This window comes from Schistocerca americana, chromosome 3 (assembly GCF_021461395.2).
Source record: "Schistocerca americana isolate TAMUIC-IGC-003095 chromosome 3, iqSchAmer2.1, whole genome shotgun sequence".
NCBI classification, from domain to species: domain Eukaryota; kingdom Metazoa; phylum Arthropoda; class Insecta; order Orthoptera; family Acrididae; genus Schistocerca; species Schistocerca americana.
Window position 1 is genome coordinate 694,486,909 of NC_060121.1, and position 13,873 is coordinate 694,500,781.

The 13,873-nt window shown below is 38.5% G+C and overlaps 1 protein-coding gene across 4 annotated transcripts in view; it reads right to left on the reverse strand.

The window, feature by feature from the left end:
* Positions 1-13,873, reverse strand: part of LOC124607339 (serine/threonine-protein kinase MAK) — a 271,551-nt gene that overhangs the window by 106,163 nt on the left and 151,515 nt on the right. The window lies entirely within an intron of this gene.

Genomic DNA, 13,873 nt, shown 5'->3' on the forward strand with positions numbered 1-13,873 from the left:
AAACCTAACTAACCTAAGGACAGCACACAACACCCAGTCATCACGAGGCAGAGAAAATCCCTGACCCCACTGGGTGAACATAACAAATAATATTTAAATAAATTATTATATCTTAATACCTACTGCAACGTAAATATGCTGACACTAAATAAGAGTGTGCTGAATTCTGTTTCATCACAGCTTAATCAAAGTTATAAATAATTTAACAATTTGTTTTCATCCACCATAAATAAACATACATTTAAACTTTAATGATCACAAATATGAAAATGTATAAATATGTTTATAATTTGTGTTTAGGGCTTCTGCTAATTCCAGAAATGTCCTTAAATTTGCTATACTTCAACAGTAGGCACTCTTGGCACTTTTAATACTTATGCAATAGCTTAAATTCGACACACTCAGTTGTCAGGCTACATTGGCATTCACCTCCTTATAGCCCCAAAAGATCGGCCATGCTGTTTGTTTTGTCAAGAAGATAAGTAAGAGTTTTTACAAAGGCTGAAATTTCCAGTAAACAATATTACAAGTAATCACTGGGCCATTAATGGATGATCCCACATACAAACATAAAAAAAATGTAAGTTTGGGGTTTATAGTGTATTAAGTCTGGATTAATGTGCTACTTACATGCAGTGTCCCAAAGATATGATCATGTGAATGTTGTACTGAAGAAAAAGATACACAAACATTTTCAGTGATATCTTCATATGAAGGCCAATTTCAACTGATCCAGCGTGAAGTGCAGCTGAGTCAACTCAATGGCTTAGGCAGCTTTCTTTCATCTTAGTGATGAAGTATGCGATGATGCTCCTAGTGCGACTGACAGTGCTTATTTGAACCCTCAAGTATATGACTGATACAGGAGAGTTTTAACAATCTGTACTGCTGAAAGTCCAAGTGTACTACAAGTGCAGGGATGTACTTGTACTAATTGTCGTAGAAACGTGTTAGACAAGTTTTCTTTTATAATGAGTCCTGCAATAATCTGGAGAAGCTGAGGCAGATGAACTATCTGGCACCCAAATGCATTAGCAACTAGAGCCAGTAGATAACACTGGTTGTTGAAGAATCTTGTAATGAAGTGTAATAGCACAGTACATAATTAACAGATCAATGCCAAGCATTTAGGAGTTTGTGATACAATTGTGCAACATTACATACATGCAAAACATTCAACTGTATTGTCCTACACTTGCTATATTTATGAAATTTAATTAACTTGTGATAAAGTTAGGTGCATAATACGCAAATTTAATAACTTATGCAAATGTTGCAGCATTAACTCAAACTATGTTAGACCAAGTGTAAATACACACTGAGATTATTATTTTATGAAATGGATAGTTGCTACTCGTCACATAGCAGAGATGCTGTGTCGCAGGTAGGCACAACAAAAAGACTGTCACAAAATAAGCTTTTGGCCAACCAGGGCTTTGTAAAAAAAAATTTTTGACAATGGCCTTATTGGCAAAAAGCTTATTTTGTGACAGTTTTTTTGTTGTGCCTATCTACGACTCAGCATCTCTGCTATATGGTGAGTAGTAACTATCCTTTTCATAATACTGTTACATTCCATCCTGGGTTTTCCAGTGTTTGAGACTATTACTTATGAGAATAGGATACAAAAAGCAGTAGTAATAATGATAAAACTCAATGTAAACTCATTGAAATCACGTTAGTATTAAAAGTCGTGATGAAATTACAAATCAATCAAAAATTATAATCAATCAGTTTTTTATACTGGGTATTTAATGAAATTTATTTCATCATACTAATTACTTCAAACTTGTTTCCACTATTTGTCAAACTAAATGCTGTAATGAGTTTCATGAAAGTACAAATTTTTCAATTGTGGGTTTCATTAAGTACAGTTCAAAAACTATACACAGCAAGCTTGTTGGGTGTTATATAAGCAGCAGCAGTAGTAATTATATTGCAACAGTCTTGAATCAGTTTGTGAGCATAAAATCCATGTCAGTTTTATATGTGATGTGATGTAATAAACGTATCTTAAAAGTATTTTTCTGCATTTTCAACTATGTTATTTGTTGGTGACCATGTCACAAAGTGCCTGTTAATCCATGAAAACAAACTGAGCCCAGGTGACATTTTAAACAGAGGAACTGTATTACAACTGAGTTACATGCCCAACATCTTTTCAGCAATCATCAAGATAAATAATAGAAATGTAGACACAAAAGCTGGTTGCTCAAGAACAGTTGATGCACCAGGCCAAGATGATTGCTTGATATGGAATGTATTTGAAACTTCCTGGCAGATTAAAACTGTGTGCTGGACTGAAACTCGAACTCAGGACCTTTCACTTTTGCGGGCAAGTGTTTCAGTCCAGCACACAGTTTTAATCTGTCAGGAAGTTTCATATCAGTGCACACTCTGCTGCAGAGTGGAAATTTCATTCTGGAATGTATTTATTTGAACTGAAGTGGTCAAGGTTTTGAACAGTACACTACCTGTATATGACGTTTCCTGATACATGAATAAGTCTGTTACTGCATTTGTGCTTAGCTTGGACTTGACTGAAGTGAACAAATTTTAGTGGTATTTAATTATTCTGAAGTCAAACAGATTGAACAGATTCAGTTGAAGTAAGAATTATTATACAATTGAAAGTGGCACTTAATTTCTCTTTGGAGTATACAGAACCTCTGTGGAAGTTAAGAATTTTACAGATTGCTTGTAGTGACAACAGTTAATCAACACTATACATTCAGATGATAGGTTCAAACAGTTTCTATATCTCAAATGAAATTTGTAATGCAATTTCAACATTTCAGCTGATCATTGCACTTTTACAGGGGATATATTTTAGACCTCTTTTCCTGGTGATAGCACCTGTATTGAACTTGAATAGTTCTTGCACATCCATGATCAGAAGGATATTAAGTTGAGCAGTCAATCTAAGAACATTTTAAAAATTCACAAGCTGATAGGTTTAACATCATAACCCATCATTAAATATAGGTTGAACTCTTACCAAACACAAATTTAAAGTGATTAATCACTCTCCACCAAAAAATCAGCACTTTTGGTTTCTGCCTGAGATGAATTGCTGTTCCGCAAGACTGAGGTTTACAAGATCCTCTGTAAATGTGGACTTCCGTACATGAGGCAGAGGAATTGTACAATCCATAAAACATGCATGGATCACCATATTTATACCTGGCTCTTACAGCCAAATAAATAGACTGTAGCAGAACACTGAATCAACACAGGTCACTCTATGCAGTATGTAGATGTCGAAATTCTGGTGCAGACGTGATTTTTTTGGGGTGTAGAAATTCATTTGGACAGGAATTTAACTAACAGAGATAGTGGTTCCAACTTGGACAAATCAAGGAATCCAGTACTTTCTTTAAAAAACTAACAAAGATATTGCTTCATTGTAGCTAATAATGATACATCGATATCCCTGCATGGATCAGCCACATATCTAAAGATTCAAGTTATGCATAGTCTTTGTTGCTGATCAACATCTCTAGCGCTTCTCTATCTGTGGTTTAAAATGACCAAATGAATACTGCAGTTTCAGTCTGTTGGTTGACTAAAATGGCCAAAAGGTACATGGCCAAAATATTAGACAAAGAAGAAACACAGCTTATCTGGCCATATTTCCAAAATTTAATGGATCAGTATTCTACTTAATTAAGTTGAACATAAAATAGTTTTATATAATACCTATATATACAAAAGGCACATATCTGAAAATTTATTGTCACATCCTCATTGATTAGACTAAAGTACTCATGATTTTAGTTAAATACATGTACCAAAACATAATTTAATAACCACACATATGGTCCCAAAAGACATAACTACACATTAATTAACAGGAGTACATTAGTACAAGAGCTTTAGTTTTATTCAGAAATACTTTGATAATTATAAATTGTAGAATACAGAGATTATGAGTCAGGACTTACATATTTGACCATATTCCATTCATTAATGCTGAATAAGCTTTGGAGTACTAGCAGATCTTTTAGTTCACTTTTAAATGTATTAAAGTTTGGTATTCTTTTAATCTTATATGGTAGTGCATTGATGAGAATTTTTGGTTTATATAATACACTTTCCTGGTATACCAACAGTATCACAAAATAGATAGATTGCTACTCATTGTAAAGATGTCTTGTTGAGTTGCAGACAGGCATAATGAAAAGACTGTCATAATGTGTAACAATCTTTCCATCATGCCTCTCCTCAACTCAATGTGCCATCTTTACCATGAATAGCAGTCTATCCTTTTCATGATACTGTTGATATTCTAACCTGTCTTTTCCATATTTGGACATTCCTGGTGTACTATTTTGTGTGTACATCCCTATTCCTTAGTTCATAATTGTGAACCTCACTCTTCAAAGTTGAAAATTATCAACAAAACAGACATATTCAAATATAAATATAGTTGGCATGGTCATGATTTTTAATTCTTTAAAAATATCTGTACATGATTCACTGTAAAACAACATCTTTTATCAATCTTGCAGTTTTCTTCTGATACTGAAATGACTGTTTTTCAAAAGTTGTATTTACCCAGTAGACTACGCATGTAGGTGTAATAAATGCTTAACAATATTTTGGTATTGCAGCGAGTTTTTAATATGTAACTGCACTTTCTTGAGTTGTTGTTAACCATTTGCACAAGTTTTACTCACCTTAAGTGTTCTGTCTACCCTAATCCTAAAATGTTTATATGACTATTTTGCTGAATTTGGTTATTCCCTGATGTAATCTTTTAGAGGGTTCTAGTTTTATTTCTTATGTTGTTGAAGTTCATATACACAGTTTTCTTTTCTTAACAATTAGACAGTTATGTTTAAAGCATTTTTATGCTACTTCTGGTGTTTTGTCAGTTTTCTGCTGCAACTCATAGTCAGTCTTTCCTTTTACAAATTTTACAAAGAAACAGGTATCATCTGAAATTAAAACAGTACCTGCTGCTGAAAATTGTTGTGATAGGTCATTAATAAAAGCCAAGACTAAAAATGGATCAAATAATGAATCCTAGGGCACCCCATAATTAACTGTTTTTATATTGAGAATGGTATACTTTACCTTCTTGACAGATTTCCATTCTCTGATTCTTAACAGATAAATACGATTTGAAGCACTCAAAGGAGACACCATGGTCACCACAATTGTATTGAGAATTGTAAACTAAATTTGTAATTTTCAGAAATTTGTGCCAAGATGATCTATGTTCAGAGACAATTGATCCCTAATGTCATTGTGTTTTTACATGAAAAAAGATACATTTTGAGAATTTTTGGACGCTAATGAATGTTGCATGCAACGTATTCCTTTGTAAATTATAGTTAAGTTGCATATTCTGTAACCTTCGACACAAGTATTTTTACAGAAAATCATTTCCATCTTATTACAGTGTATGAACATTTGTGTTTAGTGCAATATTTCCTCTTTTTTCTGTTCACTGACCCACTTTTTCTAAATCAGTGATGAACTTTTACAATTGTGACACAGACCTAGCATTAATAAATCCGACCGCTGTGTTGCAATATTGTGTTTTGCACGTATTATAACTCTCATACTGTGCTCCATTTAGCTATCCACTTGAACAAAAATCACAATTGCTGACATTCACCATACATTAACACTCTATTTGACACTGTTGCACAAGTTTCTCAGTGAGCATAACCTCGATAAGGTTTTTGAGAAACAAGGTTACCCTCATGAAAGATGTTATCCACACAAATCAGTTTCTTAGGTAATCTTGAAGGGGACTTCCTATCCTTGTAATGTAATAGATTCTGAAATCGATGTAACAAGAAATACCATCCGAAAAGTTTTGTTATTACACCCTTCATTCATTTGGTGAGTGAATGTGTAAATAAACTCCTAAGTTGAGCAATCTGTCTGATACGCACACTGCAGTTTACTAAGTTCATTGTATTTATGACAAAGATCGAACACAATCATGGAGCACAGCACCGTCTCAAAAAATTTTGAAATTTGTAACTGTAGTATCATAGCCTACTGATACTGCCAGAACCAGTGCCTCGGAGATTCCTGCGAGTGCACGAGCAGCTCTTTGAACATTGTCACCAATGAAGAATCTTCAGGCCACAGATCAATGAAGACCACCAGGATCGTGTTATAAGCAGTGGGCATCTGGGCACCAGTCTTCTAGTCAAGATTACTTCCATGTTGCGAGTTGGTGCTGACCATTACACTAAGTTGCTGATAACTAGTTCTGTCAGCAAACGTTCAGAGCACATAGATGCACACCCAATGTAAGGCCTCTGCTTACAGCTCACCACTGCTGCCACACGTTGTCACCATTGTAGCAGTTCTTTCGTACAAGATGAGTAAATTATATTTGTTTAAAGTGCACTTGTGTCAAATAATCTTCTGTTTGCTTGTCCAGATTCCATGGCAACAGATCCTATGGACATCTTTAACCCATTTATCACGGCGGTGAAGAAATACCATTTGGCTCCTCAGAACATAACCATTACTGACTCACATCGTCACAAGAATAACAATGATAATGCAATTATTGAGACCTCCCTTGACACCTACAGTACAATGCTTTTAACAATAGGATATTTCTATGTTTCTAGAAAAATGCATCAAGACGGAAGCACATTAAATATCTAAGACAATGATCAAAATTATCAGCTGATGTTTTTAACTGTATTTTCAAAACAATGCCTTGCTTTTTCTTCTGGGCAAACTAATGCACACAGCTAGATCTCAACTTTTCTTACTACAAGTTCTTGTAGAAAAGTATTTGACTTTCTTCTTTCCTTTTTTCTTACTTTTTTGTGAACACCTGATGGATTTGCACTTAGCGCACTTGCACAAGCCAACATTGAACCTTCGTGCACATGCATGAATTTTTTTACTGCCTGTCGATAGCGGCAGTTGCTGGCAAGCAGCAGTTCAGAGAGGTAGTGTGTAGTGCTCCTGTCGTTTCTTCATTGGGAGGGAAATGATGGAACAACTGTAACAGTGCTACTGCATCAAATTTTGCCAGAAACTGGGTGGCAGCCAGGTGGAAACCACTTTGAAGATTCAGATGGCTTTCGGTGATGATTCCAGGGGCACCACACAGAGTGAGGAGTGTTACAACTGGTTTAAAGAAGGCTGCACATTGGCAGAGAGTGAGTCACACTCCAGTTGGCCAACAAAATGCTGAAATGAGCATGTCATTGCCAAAGTGAATGCTGTGGTGATGCGTGACCATTGTGTAAGTATCAGAGAAACTGTAGAAGAGATGGGCATCAGCACTTCTTTGGCACATTCCATTATTTTTATGCACATAGACTGAAGCAGCAGGTGAAAATTTGTACAAAGGCTCAGAATTGAACATGGGTCCCCTGCTTATTAAGCAGATGTGTTAACCACTAAGCCACCTTGACACAGAGTTTCTCACAACTGCATGGATTACCCAGGCATACCTCCCTCCTCGATCCAAATTCTCACTGCCGCCACAGTCTACTGTAAATTTCCCCTTACACATGAACAGAATTGCCGAGATTCTCCGTGTTCTGGAATGAACCTCAGTATTGAACTTAAATGGGAGATCCAGTCTGAAACTCAGGTGCAGATACTTATACAAATGAAATGACACCACTTCAGAGACATTACTGGTCTCATACAGATATGACTTTATGTATACAGACTGAAGCGGCAAGTGTAAATTTGTACCAAGGCCAGGAATCAAATTCATGCTGAAGCTGCCAATGGCAGAGCAAAAGCAACTTTGTATTGAAGTCTCACAGGACATGCTGCACTCCACAAACAGTGACATCAACTTTTTGAACACCATAGTCACTGGTGATGAGTCCTGGCTGTATAGGTATGACCCAGCAACCAAATCCAAGTTGTCACAGAGGAAGCATTTCTCACCACCAAGAAGAAAGAAAGCCTGCCAAGTGCACAGCAACATCAAAGTGATGCTGACTGCTTTCTTTGACTCCTGTGGTGTGATACAATACTAGTACACATCACAGGGCCAAACAACCACCGAAGAGTATTACAGGGATGTCCTCTGTCACCTATGTGATGCTGTGCGTCATAAGAGACTGAACTTGTGGTCAACTGGAAATTGGCACCTTCATCATGACAATGCCCTAGCACATTCCTCGCATTGGTTCCGATTTTTTTTTGTGAAAAACCAGATTCCTGTGCTTCAACAGGCTCCTTACTCTGCTGATTTAGTCCCCTGCAACTTCTGGCTGTTTCCCAAACTACTCAAAGGAATGCGATTTCAGACAAGAGAGAACATTATAGCAGCAATGACAGCTGAGCTGAAGTCCATTCTAAAAGAGGCTTTTTCAGCATGTTTCCAACAACGATCACTGGGGTAAGTGTGCAGAGTCCTAAGGAAACTACTCTGAGAGTGATTAGATGTCCAATGCTGCAGGTAAACCAGTTTTTTTCCCCCCGGTCAAAGGTCACATACTTTTCTAACAGACCTCATTTACTGGAGGAATTTTTCTGTGTGCAACTACAAAAATATGTTTCTTTACTGAATCAAGACCATTTTTCATTTGAGTTACTTTACTCATTCTAGTTACCATTTCATTTAGAAGCAACTTTTTCATTTCATTTTACGTGTGGTTGTGAGAAAAGCCATTTTAAATAAAGAACAGATATATTATGGAATTCATTACATTTAAAACTGGTGTCTGGTTTATTACAAACTTCATTCAGGATGCTTGCTGTAAAGTATTTTAAAAACATCTGGAACTGCCATCACCCTTTTTTCCAGATACAGCAATAATGGAAATTTCTCGACAGGATAATACATAAAATAAGGGAAAGGCAAAAGGACACACACAGACACTGAAATGCGCACACACATGGCCATCGTGAGACTGGTTGTTGATTATCAATAGCAGCTGCCTGCGCAGATAGGTGTGGGGAGGACACATGAGAAAGAAGGTGACTCAGTGGCTGCACCAAGATGAAAGTAGTTCTGAGGGGGTAAAGCTTGTAAGAGATATACAGAGATGGAGAGGAGGAAAAGGAGAGTGGAGGGAAAAAGAGGAGGGAGATGGGGATGGAGACTGGAAGGGGAGTCAGAATGGGAAAGGGATGGGAATGGGGTAGGGGGGGGGGGGAGACAACAGAGAGAGAGAGAGAGAGAGAGAGAGAGAGAAAATGTTTACATGGAGAGACAGGAGGTAGAGTGGTCAGAGAAGACAGTGCACTATCTGGATAGGGAAGGAGTGGTGTGGACAATGACAGGTAGGGTTTGCCTGTGGGTATTAGGTTAGCAGAGGTTTAGGTCCAGGGAACTGTGAAAATGCAAGATACGCTGGAGTATAATTACTAGCTGCATAAATCAGAGAAATTTATGCAAGAAGGGAGTATCCAAATTGCACATGTAGTACAGCAGCTGTTAAAGTTATTTGTGCTGTGTTTTGGAATGTGTTCAGCAACTGGATGGTCAAGTCTGCTGTTGACAACAGTTTGGCGGTGGCATTGATGTGATGTCCAAGCAGAATGCTGTACATTAATTGTGTAGCTGATATAGAACATGTTTTCTTTCACACGTCACACTGCCTTCTACATAGTAGGAAATGCCTGTAATGACTATGTTGGGAGGTGGCTTGTGGGAGAATGGGACAGCTCTTGCACTTGGGTCACCCACAAGGGAATGATGCATGGCGTGCAGGTTTGGGTTCAGGACTGGAGTAGAAATGGACAAGTATATTCTGTAGATTTGGTGGGCACCAGACGCTATTTTGGGTGATGTGGTAAGGATTTTTGGTTGTATAGCCTTCATCTTAGGGCATGATGAGAGGTAACCAAGCCCTGGTGAAGGATGTGGTTGAGTATTTCAGGGCCAGAATGATACTGGGTGGGTGATCAGAGGAGTACTATTTGGTGGCTGGTTGATAGGTTTACCAGTGTCTGAGGAGGAGATGGCATAGGAGATGTATTTATTGGTGAGTTGGATAAGATACGGTCTGTCATTAAAGGCTCTAGTAAAGTTAACACTATATTTTGACAGCTCATGCAGATGTGGCATCTTTTGTAACTAAGCTGTAAGGAAGGGGTTTTTCGACATAGAACAGGCTACAGCTGTCAAAGTGGAGGCACTGTTGGTCTTAGTGAGCTTGATATGAACAGAAGTATTCTGCAGTTTTCTGGAGATTGACATCTAGGAAGATGGCTCACAGAGTTGAGAAGGATTAGGTGAAGGAGATTTGGGCATAAGTATTGAGGTCATGGAGGAAAGAGCAAAGGTTATTCTTACCATGAGTTCAGACCATGGAACTGTCATCAATGAATCTGAATCAGATCAGGGGTTTTAGGTGTTGATTGGCCACAAATAAGTTAGCATAAGACGGAGACACACAAGTACCAATCACAGTGCCACTGGTTAGTTCGCAGATTTGACCTTCAAAATTGAAATAATTTAGGGTCTGGATGTGGCTGGTCAGGAGGATTAGAAAAAAGGTAGTGGGTTTGGTATCAAGAGGACATCGGCAAAGATAGGGTTCCATGACCACAAGGTTATGGGTAACGGGGATTATAGTATGGGACATCGTATCCACAGTGAGCAAAAATCTGCTAGTAATGGGACAGGGACTGTGGAAAGGTGGTGAATTACGTGAGCAGTGTCTTGAATGTAGGATGGGAGGTTGCAGCCAGTGGTTTGGAGGTGTTGGTCAACAAAGGCAGAGGTTCGTTCTGTGATATTGTACCCAGCCACATTGGGATAACCTTTAGGGAGATCTATGGGGTTGGGTTTGTGGAGTTTGGGGAGTAGGTAAAAGGTAGGAGTGTGGGGGAAGCGGAGAGGGGTGCTGTTGTGAGGAAGGAGATAGATTCAGGTGTTAGGTTTTGGGATGGACCTATGGCCTTTAGGAACTGCTAGTATAGGATCAGGGTTGTAAGGCTTGTAAGCAAAGGTGCCATAAAGTTGTAAAAGACTCTCAGCCAGGGTCGCTATGGTTCTTCAGCACAGTGGTGGAATCTTTGTCCACAGGAAAGATGATAATATCTGATCTGGTTTTCAGGTTTCAGATAGCTGCGTGTTCCATAGGAATGTGTTGGATTCACTAAGGTGGGACTTAGGAAAGGAAGGTAAGGTAAAGTTAGAAGTGAGGAATTACTGAAAGATTACCAGGGGGTGCCTGGGTGGAAGGGGATGAGTCCATGGTTGGACAAACATTGTAACTGTTTTAAATATCTTTATCTAAATCAACATCTACATTAGGAGTTTTGGTTGGCTCTTGTCAATGGCGATCACAAGTGATCACGTTTGGAGGAAGGTTCTATGTGGAGTTTAGGTTCGCTGTTGACAGTGGGATGCATGGCAAAGAAATGTTTCCACGGTAGGAAATGAGTAAAGGTAAGAAGGTGCATTGCAAGTACAGCATGGATGGACATAGCATTGTGACTGGTTACAATGCTTCCACAGAACAAACCTCTGTGTTTGTTAACAAACACCTCCAAACTACTGTTCGTAGCTCTTTCCTCCATAGCCTCAACACCGATGACCAAATCTTCTTCACATAATCCTTCTCAACTCAGTGAGCCACCTTCCTAGATGTCCACCTCTCAGAAGACTCCATAAATACTTCTGTTCATATCAAGCTCACCAAGCACCAACAGTATCTCCCTTTTGTCAGCTGTAGCCTGTTCTGTATCAAAAAGCCTCTTCCTTGGAGCATATCTACCAGCAGATGCTGCATCTGCAAGAGCTGTTCAACTATATAGCTAACCTTACTAGAGCCATTATTGACAGACATATCCTATCCAGCTCAGCTATAAATAGATCTCCTGTACCATTTCCTCCTCAGACACCAGTTAACCTATCACTAGCTACCAAATACTACTCCTCTGATCACCCAGTATCACCCTGGTTGTGAAATACTCAACCACATCCTTCGCCAGCACTTTGACTACATCTCATTCTTCCCTGAGATGAGAAACATCCAACCCAAAATCCTGCCCACATCATCCAAAGTAGAACAAACTTACAGAATATCCTTGTCCAGTCCTAGTACAATCCTGCTACCAGTCGCAAGACCTGTCCCACACACACACCCACCACCTCCTGCCACACTCATCACAGGCATTTCCTACACTATAAAAATGAAGGGCAACAAGTGAAAGAAACCATGTTCTATATCAGCTATGCAGTTACTGTACAGTATTTTATGTGGGCATGACAGGTTACCAGTTGTCTACTCACATGAACACCCACCGTCAAACTGTGGCCAACAGCAAACTTGACTGTTCAGTGCTGAACATGCTGCAAACCACAGCACAAATAACTTTAATAGCTGCTTTACTGCATGTGTCATTTGGATACATCTTTCCTGCACAGGTATCTCTGACTAAGCAGGTGGTAATTGTCTCCTCAGCATACCCTCATTTTCGTAATTCCCCAGGCCAAAACCTCTGCTAGCCTATTCCCCACTGCCTCACTTTATTTGTTCCCATTTGTCTTTTGTCACCGTCCACACCACTCCTTCCACATCCAGACAGTGCACTGTCTTCTCCCACCACTCTCTACCCTCCCCTTGTCACCATACTTACTCTCTCTCTCTCTCTCTAGCCCCTCACAACCTCACAACGTGTATCATCTTCATGAGCCATTTAGTCATCTGTCTTTCCCACTCCTGTCTCACACTATCCAGCTAGTTGCATTGTGCTTCTTTCTATACTCCACCTCAACATCCATCAGTCCAGGCAACTGCTCTCAAAAATCAATCATCAATGTCATCACAGATGTGGTAGTATGCATTTGGGTGTCTGTGTGGTTGCATGTGTGCTTTCTGCTAGAGGAAGAGCTAGAGCTTGAAAGCTAGTAAACACTGTTTTCTATAATGTGTGTCTATATGACACACTTCAGTCTGCTACATGTGAATGATGCCTATTGTTTTTACCTATTATTTCCAGATACAATTTTTATAAGTGACAAAGTGAAGTTTTAGCAAAATGCATTTTACAAGGTTTTTTTTTTTAATTTCACCTCTGATTGGTCATAAGTGAAAGAGAAGTGTATACAAGACTTTATTTTATTACTATAAGTGGTAACCTGTGGTTACTTTCCAAAATAATCACAGTTATTGTAGAAGAATGACCAGAATAATTGAGAACAATGCAAGAAGTGTGCTGACCTCTACAAATGTGATGATCCATGACAATACCCATCCTCACATTAATAGTGCAACTCAACAATTCTTTGAGGAATTTCAATGGGATATTTTTTATCATCTGTCCTACAGTTCCAATCTGGCACTGGGTGCATCCATTTTTCCTTGAACTGAAGAAGGGGCAAGGAGGAAAGCGATTCTAAACTAACAAGCAGCTGCAGGACAATGTTAATACTAATCTCAGTTCATTGCTGGCAACATTTTATGAAGAGGGTATTGGAACACTTTTTTACAGGTGTGGCAAAAGACTCAACTGTTATGGTGATTATGTCAAAAAGTAATCATAAGTGTACATAACTTTCAGTAATAATATCATTTTTTATATATTTTTTATGTCTGCTTTTCTTTTATTTATGGCCTGTCAGAGATTGAAATGAGAAGGATTCAAATAATATTTTTAGGACACTGTACACAATTTATTAAGTCATTTGAAAAGGTTCCAAATAAGACATAACAATTTTTGAAGACACTGGGGAACATATGATGGAAAAGGTCAATAAAACAGGAGTAGTGGAAGTAGAAGTAGAAGTGGTAGTAGTAGGAGGAGGAGGAGGAAGAGGAGGAGGAGGAGGAGGAGGAGAATATGAAAGTAGAAACAATAGGTAGAAAAAGCAACATGGGGAGGAGAAGAAGTGGTACTATATTGGAAAAAGGAAAGCACAGAAAAGTACAAGAACTGAAGTTCTTACTTGATCCCAGGTCAC